Raw genomic sequence first — 12502 nt, forward strand, 5'->3', positions numbered from 1 at the left:
TCTATTAGATTGGAGATTTTAAGGTTAATAATTTGTTTGATATTCCATTGTTTGCTTCAAGGCAGACATTCTGCCCCTGAGCAAGGCAGTTAACCCACTGTTCCCCGGGTGCCGAAGATGTGGAAATCGATTAAGGCAGCCCCCTTCACCTCTGATTCAGAGGGGTTGGGTTAAATGCGGAAGACACATTTCAGTTGAATACATTCAGTTGTGCAACTGACTAGGTATCCCCCCTTTTCCCTTTCCTTCACTTTCATTGAATATGGCACTTTTACATGTTAGAGCAGTCACTAGTAAAACATTTCTTGTGAATGACCTCATTACTGAGCGAAAGGTTGATTTCATGTTTCTGACTGAAACATAGCTGTCATCAAACTGTAGTACTGCTCTTATTGAGTCCTCCCCCCGGACTACAGCGTTTTATACTCTATCAGAAAATTGAAAAGGGGTGGGGGGGATAGCCTCTATTTTAACTAACGCTCACAGCTGTAAGGATATTTCGTTTGCCGACTTTGGGTCTTTTGAGCATCATGCTATACTGTTTACATGTCAGCCACCAGTGCATCATGCTATACTGTTTACATGTCAGCCACCAGTGCATCATGCTATACTGTTTACATGTCAGCCACCAGTGCATCATGCTATACTGTTTACATGTCAGCCACCAGTGCATCATGCTATACTGTTTACATGTCAGCCACCAGTGCATCATGCTATACTGTTTACATGTCAGCCACCAGTGCATCATGCTATACTGTTTACATGTCAGCCACCAGTGCTGGCTATAACCCTGTATAGGCCACCAAAACACTGCCCCACTTTCTATACTGATTTATCTGAACTATTGTCTGTTGTCTTTGATGTCAGCCACCGTTGTCTATTGTCTGTTGTCTTGTGTTGGGCGATTTTAATATTCATGTTGACAAAGACACTGACTCCAAGGCCATTGAATTTATGAATCTTTTGAAATCTATGGACTTCATCCAACGTGTTACTAAGCCCTTCCATAACTGCGGCCATACTCTGGACCTGGTTATTACCAAGGGGCTTTCTACTGGGCCCACCCATAACCACAGCCATACTCTGGACCTGGTTATTACCAAGGGGCTTTCTACTGGGCCCACCCATAACCACAGCCATACTCTGGACCTGGTTATTACCAAGGGGCTTTCTACTGGGCCCACCCATAACCACAGCCATACTCTGGACCTGGTTATTACCAAGGGGCTTTCTACTGGGCCCACCCATAACCACAGCCATACTCTGGACCTGGTTATTACCAAGGGGCTTTCAACTGGGCCCACCCATAACCACAGCCATACTCTGGACCTGGTTATTACCAAGGGGCTTTCTACTGGGCCCACCCATAACCACAGCCATACTCTGGACCTGGTTATTACCAATGGGCTTTCTAATGGGCAGACCCGTAACCACAGCCATACACTGGACCTGGTTATTACCAAGGGGCTTTCTACTGGGCTCACCCATAACCACGGCCATACCCTGGACATGGTTATTACCAAGTGGCTTTCTACTGGGCCCACCTATAACCGCGGCCATACTCTGGACCTGGTTATTACCAAGGGGCTTTCTACTGGGCCCATCCATAACCACGGCCATACTCTGGACCTGGTTATTACCAAGGGGCTTTCTACTGGGCTCACCCATAACCACGGCCATACTCTGGACCTGGTTATTACCAAGGGGCTTTCTACTGGGCCCATCCATAACCACGGCCATACTCTGGACCTGGTTATTACCAAGGGGCTTTCTACTGGGTCCACCCATAACCACAGCCATACTCTGGACCTGGTTATTACCAAGGGGCTTTCTACTGGGCCCACCCATAACCACAGCCATACTCTAGACCTGGTTATTACCAAGGGGCTTTCTACTGGGCCCACCCATAACCACAGCCATACTCTGGACCTGGTTATTACCAAGGGGCTTTCTACTGGGCCCATCCATAACCACAGCCATACTCTGGACCTGGTTATTACCAAGGGGCTTTCTACTGGGTCCACCCATAACCACAGCCATACTCTGGACCTGGTTATTACCAAGGGGCTTTCTACTGGGTCCACCCATAACCACAGCCATACGCTGGACCTGGTTATTACCAAGGGGCTTTCTACTGGGTCCACCCATAACCACAGCCATACTCTGGACCTGGTTATTACCAAGGGGCTTTCTACTGGGCCCATCCATAACCACAGCCATACTCTGGACCTGGTTATTACCAATGGGCTTTCTAATGGGCAGACCCGTAACCACAGCCATACACTGGACCTGGTTATTACCAAGGGGCTTTCTACTGGGCTCACCCATAACCACGGCCATACTCTGGACATGGTTATTACCAAGTGGCTTTCTACTGGGCCCACCTATAACCGCGGCCATACTCTGGACCTGGTTATTACCAAGGGGCTTTCTACTGGGCCCATCCATAACCACGGCCATACTCTGAACCTGGTTATTACCAAGGGGCTTTCTACTGGGCCCACCCATAACCACGGCCATACTCTGGACCTGGTTATTACCAAGGGGCTTTCTACTGGGCCCACCCATAACCACGGCCATACTCTGGACCTGGTTATTACCAAGGGGCTTTCTTCTGATATATCCTCTATTCTTGATGTTGCTTTATCTGACCACAAATGTGGATTTTTTACTACCTTGTTGCCCAGAGCACAGGGTAATACTGAACACATTATTAAGAAACGCTATCTTACCTCTGAAGTGCCTACATATTTTATTGAGTGTAGGAACAATACTCCACCACCTATTGTGCCTTTCTCTTGTGATGATTTAGATTATAACTTTAATAATAAATTAAGGGCAACAATTGATGCCATAGTTGTAGCAAAGCTGAAAAAGGCCACATCAAAACAGAGAGCCCCTTGGATGAGTGAGGAAACAAATGAATTAAAGAGAAATTGCAGAATGGCAGAGCGGAAGTGAAGAAAGTCACATTTGCAGGTCCATTATGATATTCTGAGAGATCAACCTGGCATACTATCGTTCAAAAGTTTGTGGTCACTTAGAAATGTCCTTGTTTTTGAAAGAAAAGCAATTTTTTGGTCCATTAAAATAACATCAAATTGATCAGAAATACAGTGTAGACATTGTTAATGTTGTAAATGACTATTGTAGCTGGAAACGGCAGATTTTTAATAGAATATCTACATAGGCGTACAGAGGCCCATTATCAGCAACCATCACTACTGTGTTCCAATGGCACGTTGTGTTACGTAACCCAAGGTTATCATTTTAAAAGGCTAATTGATCATTAGAAAACCCTTTTGCAATTATGTTGGGCACAGCTGAAAACTGTTGTGCTAATTAAAGAAGCAATAAAACTGGCCTCCTTTAGACTAGTTGAGGTTCTGGAGCATCAGTATTTGTGGGTTTGATTACAGGCTCAAAATGTCCAGAAACAAATAACTTTCTTATGAAACTCGTCAGTCTTTTCTTGTTCTGAGAAATGAAGGCTATTCCATGCGAGAAATTGCCAAGAAACTGAAGATCTCGTACAACGCAGTGTACTACTCCCTTCACAGAACAGCGCAGAACAGAACATTCCTCCTCATCTAAATGTGATGAGTTTGCGACATATTTCAGAGATAAGATAACCAACATTAGGCTGGGTATCAGCTAAGCAATACCTGATGAGAAGTTTAATCCTATCCCCTTCACCTTCTTCAGTTTTTAATTGCATATCTGAAAAAGTGCAAGTTATTGTTATTAATCACTCCCTGTTCAAAGGCATTTCCCCAACTGCACTAAAAACTGCTATGATGAAACCCCTTCTGAAGAAAAGTATTGTAGATCCTTTAGCCCTTACACATTTTTGGCCAATCTCCAACCGTACATTCTTAAGCAAAATTCTGGAGAAATCGGTTATCAAACAGCGAAATAATTTTTTAAGTGCCAACTATATTTTTTAGAAAAATTCCAATCTTGTTTTCGGGCCTATCACAGCACAGAGTCAGCCTTAGTTAAAGTGGTAAATGATCCTAGAGCCAACACATATGCCAAACAGCTCTCTGTCCTTGTACTCTTGAATTTAAGTGCTGCATTCAACACTGTTGACCATGACGTCCATCTGGACAGACAGGAGAGGTGGGTTGGCCTTTTGGTTTAGGACCTATTTACAGATCGAGAGTTTTTTGTGACCCATGGTGAACATAACTCAGAGAAGATTCATATCACATGTGGCCCTGAACAAGGTTTGATTTCTGGTCCGGTACTGTTAGTTTATATACAGTATGTTACTTGTTGGCAGCATAATCAGAAAGCACAGTATTGATTTTCACTGCTACGCAGAGACGGTACACAACTTTACATTTCTGTGTCACCAGAGGATTTTAGCTCCACAGATAAATTATTAGACTGTATTAGTGATTTAAATACTTGAATGGCTCACTACTTCCTCCAGCTAAATCAAGACGAGACCGAGGTACTTGTTGGAGCCAAAGCACAGAGAGAGAATCTGGCTGCACATTTTAATTCACGGTACATTTAAAAAAAAACACCAGGTAAAAAACCTTGGTGTTATTTTTTTAAATTCTGAACTGAATTTCAAAATCACACATCAAGAATGTACCCTGAGGAACATTGCCAAGGTGTGGCCGTTTCTCTCTCTGATACAGAGAGACTCATCCATGCTTTTATTACAAGCAGGCTCGACTACTGTAATGCTCTCCTGTCTGGTCTAGCCAAGAAAGCCATTGGTCAACTGCATACAGAAACATACAGAATTCTGCAGCCTGGGTACTGACCAAGACCAGACGGAGAGCACACATTACACTGGTTTTAAGGTTTCTGCAATGGCTGCCTGTGAGTTTTAGAAATCATTTTAAGATTCTTCTATTGGTTTTTAAATCAATCCACGATTGTGCACCCCAATAAATATCAGACATGCTTTTAAGTTATGTACCCAGTAGGTCCCTCAGGTTCTCTGGCCTTTTAACTATCCCAAAGCCTAGGACCAAGAGGCATGGAGAGGCAGCTTTCGCTACTATGCCCCCAGCCTCTGGAATAGCCTGCCAGAGAACCTGAGTGGGGCCGAAACTGTGGACACATTTAAAATAAATCTTAAAACACATATTTTTAGCTTTGCTTTCCCTCAGGGTGCTTTTTAGTCGTAAAATATTTGTCATTCTTTCGTTTTTTTATCTTATGTTTGTTGTGTAGTAAATATTTCAGCTTTTATTTTCATAGTTTTTTCCTGTGAAGCACAATGTGTTGCATTACATGTCTGAAATGTGCAGTAGAAATAAAGCTTGATTTGATTTGATAATAGACTAAACCAACCAATCAATACTGTACCTGTCCATCGGAACCAGGGTCAGACGAGGAAGCGCGAGAGGAAACGGATACCACAGGCATTTTAAATCCATGGAGGGGCACAACTAGTATTGCTTTAGAGCCCTAATAACACAAGGTAGATGTGTCCTTCTACTGTCCAAATGTACAACAATGTATCTGAAATGTAGCCGTACAAATCAACAACCCTTTGTTTTATATAATAACACAAGAAAGACGTGCGGCCCACTACAACATACAAGTGTATCTGAAAATGCAGCCGTAGCTGCCATAGGCCTACACATCATTTAGGCCTACCAACAAGCACAGATCAGATCACTCGGCTATCAAAGATTCTTACAGGTTTGATAGCTTAAACTTCAATCATTATAAATATAGGCTACGTCTCTGAGCGTAACCTACAGTAGGCCAAGCCGCCACTTCTGCAGGTGCACAATATTTTTGTGGGAGAGTGTCATTCCCCACACGACAGTAGCCAGTTAGAATCTTGCTCTAATATGAGTAAATGCCCACGTAATAGCAAGAGAGTGGGCGAAAAACGTAGGCTGGGTCATTTTCATAGTGTTGACATCACTTTGACAGTAGACTATCACACAACGACTGTGAGCAATGCAAATGAATGATAACAGAATGAATGTTTGCCTACTCCTTTTAATATGCTACACACGGTATTGGTCCTGTACTACTGTGACATACAGCTAGCTAAGTCACGTGACAATCCAGAATTGATTAACTTAGTTACCTGCGTTATGAACCTAGACACGTGATAATCAATATGAAATTTGACCACCATAGTTCTCTCCAGATAGACACCAAAACCGACCAAAACAAGTCGTATGAAAAACGAAACAGTGAAAAGTTAATGTTTCTTCATAAGCTTGGACACGACACTTTCATGATACAATCCACGACAGGCAACTTCCCATGTGGTAACGGCAATCACAGCTATCACATTGTAAAAACATACACGTTCAGGGACACTTGTGGACCTAGAACCTACCAAGTGCAATCATTTGACAACTGCAACACTACAGTATGTGGTGTACAGGCTGGAATGCCCATGACCGTGTAAAAAATGTTTTGATAAAAAAAAGATATATTTTTTTATCAAAACATTTTTTACACCGACATTGGCATTCCAGCCTGTACACCATATACAGTGGGGCAAAAAAGTATTTAGTCAGCCACCAATTGTGCAAGTTCTCCCACTTAAAAAGATGAGAGAGGCCTGTAATTTTCATCATAGGTACACTTTAACTATGACAGACAAAATGAGAGAAAAAACTCCAGAAAATCACATTGTAGGATTTTTAATGAATTTATTTGCAAATTATGGTGGAAAATAAGTATTTGGTCAATAACAAACAAGCAAGATTTCTGGCTCTCACAGACCTGTAACTTCTTCTTTAAGAGGCTCCTCTGTCCTCCACTCGTTACCTGTATTAATGGCACCTGTTTGAACTTGTTATCAGTATAAAAGACACCTGTCCACAACCTCAAACAGTCACACTCCAAACTCCACTATGGCCAAGACCAAAGAGCTGTCAAAGGACACCAGAAACAAAATTGTAGACCTGCACCAGGCTGGGAAGACTGAATCTGCAATAGGTAAGCAGCTTGGTTTGAAGAAATCAACTGTGGGAGCAATTATTAGGAAATGGAAGACATACAAGACCACTGATAATCTCCCTCGATCTGGGGCTCCACGCAAGATCTCACCCCGTGGGGTCAAAATGATCACAAGAACGGTGAGCAAAAATCCCAGAACCACACGGGGGGACCTAGTGAATGACCTGCAGAGAGCTGGGACCAAAGTAACAAAGCCTACCATCAGTAACACACTACGCCGCCAGGGACGCAAATCCTGCAGTGACAGACGTGTCCCCCTGCTTAAGCCAGTACATGTCCAGGCCCGTCTGAAGTTTGCTAGAGAGCATTTGGATGATCCAGAAGAAGATTGGGAGAATGTCATATGGTCAGATGAAACCAAAATAGAACTTTTTGGTAAAAACTCAACTCGTCGTGTTTGGAGGACAAAGAATGCTGAGTTGCATCCAAAGAACACCATACCTACTGTGAAGCATGGGGGTGGAAACATCATGCTTTGGGGCTGTTTTTCTGCAAAGGGACCAGGACGACTGATCCGTGTAAAGGAAAGAATGAATGGGGCCATGTATCATGAGATTTTGAGTGAAAACCTCCTTCCATCAGCAAGGGCATTGAAGATGAAACGTGGCTGGGTCTTTCAGCATGACAATGATCCCAAACACACCGCCCGGGCAACGAAGGAGTGGCTTCGTAAGAAGCATTTCAAGGTCCTGGAGTGGCCTAGCCAGTCTCCAGATCTCAACCCCATAGAAAATCTTTGGAGGGAGTTGAAAGTCCGCGTTGCCCAGCAACAGCCCCAAAACATCACTGCTCTAGAGGAGATCTGCATGGAGGAATGGGCCAAAATACCAGCAACAGTGTGTGAAAACCTTGTGAAGACTTACAGAAAACGTTTGACCTCTGTCATTGCCAACAAAGGGTATATAACAAAGTATTGAGATAAACTTTTGTTATTGACCAAATACTTATTTTCCACCATAATTTGCAAATAAATTCATTAAAAATCCTACAATGTGATTTTCTGGATTTTCTTTTCTCATTTTGTCTGTCATAGTTGAAGTGTACCTATGATGAAAATTACAGGCCTCTCTCATCTTTTTAAGTGGGAGAACTTGCACAATTGGTGGCTGACTAAATACTTTTTTGCCCCACTGTATATATATTTATATGATATATATATTATGATTTAGTTAAAACTATAGTTTAGAATTACTGTAACTAGCGATAATAGTGATCAACATAGTGTTGCTCTGGAAAATAGAGATAGGAAGATCTTTGTAATGACTTTTAGATGTTTGCTGTACTGAAAAAGAACTTGTACATAGCTGTGTAGATTATATATATACAGTGGGGAGAACAAGTATTTGATACACTGCCGATTTTGCAGGTTTTCCTACTTACAAAGCATGTAGAGGTCTGTAATTTTTATCATAGGTACACTTCAAGAAGTATGAGTACAACCCCAAGAACACCATCCCAACCGTGAAGCATGGAGGTGGAAACATCATTCTTTGGGGATGCTTTTCTGCAAAGGGTACAGGACGACTGCACCGTATTGAGGGGAGGATGGATGGGGCCATGTATCGCGAGATCTTGGCCAACAACCTCCTTCCCTCAGTAAGAGCATTGAAGATGGGTCGTGGCTGGGTCTTCCAGCATGACAACGACACGAAGCACACAGCCATGGCAACTAAGGAGTGGCTCCGTAAGAAGCATCTCAAGGTCCTGGAGTGGCCTAGCCAGTCTCCAGACCTGAACCCAATAGAAAATCTTTGGAGGGAGCTGAAAGTCCGTATTGCCCAGCGACAGCCCCGAAACCTGAAGGATCTGGAGAAGATCTGTAGGGAGGAGTGGGCCAAAATCCCTGCTGCAGTGTGTGCAAACCTAGTCAAGAACTACAGGAAACGTATGATCTCTGTAATTGCAAACAAAGGTTTCTGTACCAAATATTAAGTTCTGCTTTTCTGATGTATCAAATACTTATGTCATGCAATAAAATGCAAATTAATTATTTAAAAATCATACAATGTGATTTTCTGGATTTTTGTTTTAGATTCCGTCTCTCATAGTTGAAGTGTACCTATGATAAAAATTACAGACCTCTACATGCTTTGTAAGTAGGAAAACCTGCAAAATCGGCAGTGTATCAAATACTTGTTCTCCCCACTGTATATATTAAACACTGTTCTTAAAGTTTTTTGTTTTTCTACTAATGTTACTGTCCCCCCCTAAACCCCCCTTCAAAAAAAGCTTATGTGCATTTGGCCTAGCAATGGCCAATACTAGCATCAGCAATCCAGGGTTTATATATATTATTGGGTTAGATACAAACAGACCGCATGACAGAGGAATGTACAATCGTCTCAAACGCCTCCTATAACGTGAAACGCTCTGGATCTTTAAACTAAGTGTCTCTGTATTGCCAGGTCTAAATGAGGTAATTGATTATTATGTGTTCGATTCGTTTTTTTTGTTCCCCATTTTTTTGTTCTCTATTTTATGTTCTCCATTCTTAAGTTTAGTAACATGAGTTCATGTGAATGTAACCGATGTGAAATGGCTAGCTAGTTAGCGGGGTGCGCGCTAAAAGCGTTTCAATCGGTGACGTCACTCACTCTGAGACCTTGAAGTAGTTGGTCCACTTGCTCTGCAAGGGGCGTGGCTTTTGTGGAGCGATGGGTAACGATGCTTCGTGGGTGTCAGTTGTTGATGTGTGCAGAGGGTCCCTGGTTCGAGCCCAGGTAGCGGAGAGGAGAGGGACGGAAGCTATACTGTTACGTGTACACAGTTTGTGTTTTCCTTTCATGATATTGCCTTTCTTTTGTGGTTGTAGCATTGTCATTATGCCGTGTTTATCTTGTATCTTGAATATTATTATTATTTTTTACTTCATCAATTAAATATGGTAATGAATTTAGACACTTCCTGTGAGAGTTGGGATACACACCGTTCTTTGTCACCTAGATGAAGGCTTTTGTAGCTGCAACGCATCAGTGTTTTAAAAAATTCTTGCCATGCATAAGCCATAAAAACCAATAAAGGCTTTTAACATTTTCCACTACATGAGAGTGCCTTGATTACTTCTGAGAGTTTGTTTTCCACAGAGCCTTTTCCGGCATGGTTCACTATCCAGCATCAAATAATTTTTGTTCTATACCACGATGTTAGTTGCAGCTAAGCTAGCTAGCTACCTACTGTAGCAAAGACTTTTATAACTAACCCAAGATCGACCACAGCTTGTCATTTCCAATGGGAACAAATGAGTCATAGTGGGCAGAACAAGCAAAGAGAGGGATCCTATTGGTGAGTTCTCACATGTATTTGCCTATTTCCGTTAGGGAACGCCTACTCTGTGAAGTGCGCAATAACTCAATTTGCCCTTGCAAAAGGGCAAAACAAAAACAAAAAAATTCTAACTTTGGCAAAGGGTAAAATCTATAAAAGTTAGCCCACTCTGTTCGTAACAGATTATAGTTTTCGTAACTGAAAACTGTATTGAGATAAAATGTTTTATTGATGATACTATTAGCATAATGTTGGCGAAAATCCATCTAGCTCCATCTTCAAACACTGCCAGCCACTGTGCTTCCTCTCGTCGCCATATTTGGTAGTGAGTGGAAACGGCAGCCTGATGCTACACACTTATACATCTGGTGAAATATCTGGCTCATTGTTCTATCTGTGACTGTAGTGTATTCCCACTTGATATTAGGTAGCTAGCCAGGTAAGAACAGTGATTGCAAGCTTACTTACACTACAGTTCAAAAGTTTGGGGTCACTTAGAAATGTCCTTGTTTTCCATGAAAACAAACATGAAATTAGTTGCAAAATTAATAGGAAATATAGTCAAGACGTTGACAAGGTTATAAATAATGATTTAATTTAAATAATAATTGTGTCCTTCAAAATTTGCTTTCGTCAAAGAATCCTCCATTTGCAGCAATTACAGCCTTGCAGACCTTTGGCGTTCTAATCTCTAAAGAGATTTCACCCCATGCTTCCCTGAAGCACCCTCACAAGTTGGATTGCTGCTCCCACAACAGCTCAATAGGGTTGAGATATGGTGACTGTGCCGGCCACTCCATTATAGACAGAATACCAGCTGACTGCTTCTTCCCTAAATAGTTCTTGCATAGTTTGGAGCTGTGCTTTGGGTCATTGTCCTGTTGTAGGAGGAAATTGGCTCCAATTAAGCGCCGTCCACAGGGTATGGCATGGTGTTGCAAAATCGAGTGATAGCCTTCCTTCTTCAAGATCCCTTTTACCCTGTACAAATCTCCCACTTTACCACCACCAAAGCACCCCCAGACCATCACATCGCCTCCACCATGCTTGACAGATGGCGTCAAGCACTCCTCCAGCATCTTTTCATTTTTTCTGCTTCTCACAAAAGTTCTTCTTTGTGATCCGAAGTACTCAAACTTAGATTAGTCTGTCCATAACACTTTTTTCCAATCTTCCTCTGTCCAGTGTCTGTATTCTTTTGCCCACCTTTATCTTTTCTTTTTATTGGCCAGTCTGAGATATGGCTTTTTCTTTGCAACTCTGCCTAGAAGGCCAGCATCCCGGAGTCACCTCTTCACTGTTGACGTTGAGCCTGGTGTTTTGCGGGTACTATTTAACGAAGCTGCCAGTTGAGGACTTGTGCGGCGTCTTTCTCAAACTAGACACTCTAATGTACTTGTCCTCTTGCTCAGTTGTGCACCGGAGCCTCCCACTCCTCTTTCTATTCTGGTTAGCCAGTTTAGCCAGTTTGCGCTGTTCTGTGAAGGGAGTAGTACACAGCATTGTATGAGATATTCATTCTTGGCAATTTCTCGCATGGAATAGCCTTCATTTCTCAGAACAAGAATAGACTGACGAGTTTCATTAGAAAGTTCTTTGTTTCTGGCCATTTTGAGCGCGTAATCGAACCCACAAATGCTGATGCTCCAGATGCTCAACTAATCTAAAGGCCAGTTTTATTGCTTATTTAAATCAGGACAGCAGTTTTCAGCTGTACTAACATAATTGCAAAAGGGTTTTCTAATGATTAGCCTTTTAAAATGATAAACTTGGATTAGTTAACACAACTTGCCATTGGAACCCAGGAGTGATGGTTGCTGATAATGGGCCTCTAGTTTTCCATTAAAAAAACTTAATCAGACGTTTCCAGCTACAATAGTCATTTACATTGTCTACACTATTTCTGATCAATTTGATGTTATTTTAATGGACAAAAAATGTGATTTAATTTCAAAAACATTTAAGTTGCCCCAAACTTTATCTGCAACTGACTAAATATCTGACATTATATCAACATATTTTTCATACTTTGACTAGAAATTAAAGTTACTGCAGATCATTATTTGTAAACAGGACACTTTTTTTGAAAAGGTGTCATCTTCCAAACCAATCAGTAACCAGTACAGGACACAAACTGTACTGGTGGAGTTCAGGTCAGCCATGTTGGTCAGGGAGTTGGCCAACTATGGTTTGACAGTGCTGCGATAAGAGTGTACCACAGTATGAGACATAATACCCATAAAACCTAGCGCTCAAACAGGGAAATGGCTCCTATTGTTTT

The sequence above is a fragment of the Salvelinus alpinus genome, chromosome 8, assembly GCF_045679555.1.
Source record: "Salvelinus alpinus chromosome 8, SLU_Salpinus.1, whole genome shotgun sequence".
Classification (NCBI taxonomy): domain Eukaryota; kingdom Metazoa; phylum Chordata; class Actinopteri; order Salmoniformes; family Salmonidae; genus Salvelinus; species Salvelinus alpinus.